At 38.6% G+C, this 2,500-nt stretch overlaps 1 pseudogene; it reads left to right on the plus strand.

The window, feature by feature from the left end:
- LOC140947026 (uncharacterized) overlaps window positions 1–2,500 on the plus strand; it is a 79,226-nt pseudogene that overhangs the window by 76,068 nt on the left and 658 nt on the right.

The following is a 2,500-nucleotide window of genomic DNA, read 5'->3' on the forward strand; positions in this document are numbered from 1 at the left end:
GAATAACTGTGGAAATTTCTTTAATTTGGATAGCCGTTTTGTGAAGGCAGGTAAACGCTTAGGGCCTGTTTATATGGAGGTGGGGGTCCCCATGTTAGTGAGGTGACTTGCTTAGGTAGGGTAACCCGCCTGTCCATACAATCTCTCATATGGTCACCCCCAGGCGTTTGTTATTTTGCGCGTTTCAGCCTGATCATTATGATAACAAGCTTCAATCGTATCTGACACTTGCGCGAGCTTGTTTTTTAAAGGGAGGCTCTCCAGCAAAGTGTGGTTCGCTGCTTTCCGTTATTTACCCTATGCTGCATCTCTTGACGCACACGAATCCGTGCAGAAGAAGAAAATGAAATTGCATGAAACTGCAGGCAATGAAATATCAAACAGGAATAGTTCATACTTCCTTTTGAGTTCATGGCCATCCTAACTCAGGGGATTTTGAAACTCGACCTTGGTACTAAAGTTCCAAGACAACCTCATAACAGTTACAAAGGTGTAAAGTAAAAGTCTCTTATTGCCGACACTACAACCTTTTTATAAGCTCTATTTTTTTACAATCTGACTGAGTTAATTCTCGTGCGCTCATTGGCTAATTTCTATTAACAATAAGAGGACAGACATAAAATTTTAATTTCTCCAAGACGAAACACCGTATATAACGGAGAGTTTCTAAAATTTACCCGCTTAATACGGACACCGTTTAATATGGACAACGGACACTTTTTTTGTCCCGAGGCACAAACTCGCATACATTGTTTACCCCTGCTATTTACGGACACTGGTTATCTTCGCGCTGTCTATATTCCTTGTAACAGTCACGTGCTAATTGTAGATATTGTACACTGTTCAAACAATGACAGATTTCTTTGGGTTTAAGAAGCAGAATAGCGTGATAAGTCAGTCTTTCCCGTGTTTGACTATATAGCTATTTAATAGCTTTTTTTTGTCTGTTACAAAAGTCTCACTTCCTTATTGGCTTTTCGCCGTAGTCATTTTTCCTACCCTTATTCCTCTTTGTCTGCCATAGTCTTTATATCAATACGACATGCGTCCAGGACGTTTTTTCGGAGAGCCCTGTTTATGCGCAGTAGATAAACCTTTGTGAAATCAGTCAAACTACAAGAAAAACTAAAATATTAAATGATTTTCTAGCTTTTCAAAAGTTAAGTTAGTTCTCATGATAATTTTTCTAATTATTTCCTTTTTTCCTATATCAGAATGTCAGAATTACGGAAGTCTTAACAGCGGTGACAGAAAGGTTACGTACACTACTCGCGGCTATAATTGTGACAGTGGAATCGGACCTGGTTGGTTTCGTTTTGAGGGGTCCGCCGGCACAAGAATGCCAACTTCATGTCCATCTGAATATAGGTGTAACACTTATGCAGCCGGCTGGTTGAATGGTGGACACCCTACAGTAGCAGACGGTCAGGTCAGCAGGCAGGTGTGTTTTCGTTATAGTGGTAACTGCTGTCACTGGTCAACAAACATCAAAGTAAGAAATTGTGGTTCATATTATGTGTACTATCTTAATGGTACACCTGGGTGTGATCTCCGTTATTGTGGCACTAACTAAAAACAAGGTGCAAGTAAAGTAATAGATTTTCTATCATTTCACTTACGTAGGCTACATTGTATTAAAGAAAGAAAAGAAAATAGAAAAATAGAAAAAAAACTGCACTTAAGGTGACTCGACCCAGTTTTTTTGAAGGGGTACCATCCTACTTTGAAGCTCTCTGGTATCCCCACCTTTACTTTTATCGTAAGTCTAACACATAGAATGGATAACATATAGATCAATCTACAATATAACATAAAATTTTTGGCGATCGGAGTAAATGTCACGTGGTTATAATGCCACGCCCCTTTGAGTCTGAGTCGAAAATCTGCTGTTGCTGGCATTTTTTCGTGAAAATCTCTCGGCTACACATAGTGCGCATTAGTGCCTTGCGCTGAACAGAGTTTCATCAAAATCGCAAAGACCCAATTCGAGAAATTCAGCGGTTTCCAAATTAAGCTCATAATTTATGCAAAAAATGGTCAGCAAACTTTACACGATTATATCTAATAAACTATGAGACTTATCCCTTTATTTTGGGCATCGTTATAACAGATGGGTCCTTGCAAGTCAGCAAAAAGCTTTAAGGCCTTGTAAATGCGCGCGATTTCGAGTAAAGCAAACGTATAGAAATTATAGTTTTAGCTATTTGTTGACGTTTGTCAGCGTTTAAGAGTCCTTCTCACGAAAAAAGCATTTTCTTAAAAATTCGTAGTTTTTTTCCCTTCAAATTTTTTCAGGGCCACAATTGATTAACTGACTACCCGGATTCTGAATTTCATGGTCATTGAAAAACTGTGACATTATCTTCTATAAGCCCAAACTTGAGTAAACATTGCAAAGCACAAACTCATCCAAAACGCTAAAAATCTTCAAAAAAATCCATTCTATGCGTTAGACTTGCGATAAAAATAAAGGTGGGATACCAGAGAGCTTCAAAGTAGG

Source organism: Porites lutea, chromosome 8 (genome assembly GCF_958299795.1).
Source record: "Porites lutea chromosome 8, jaPorLute2.1, whole genome shotgun sequence".
Taxonomy (NCBI): domain Eukaryota; kingdom Metazoa; phylum Cnidaria; class Anthozoa; order Scleractinia; family Poritidae; genus Porites; species Porites lutea.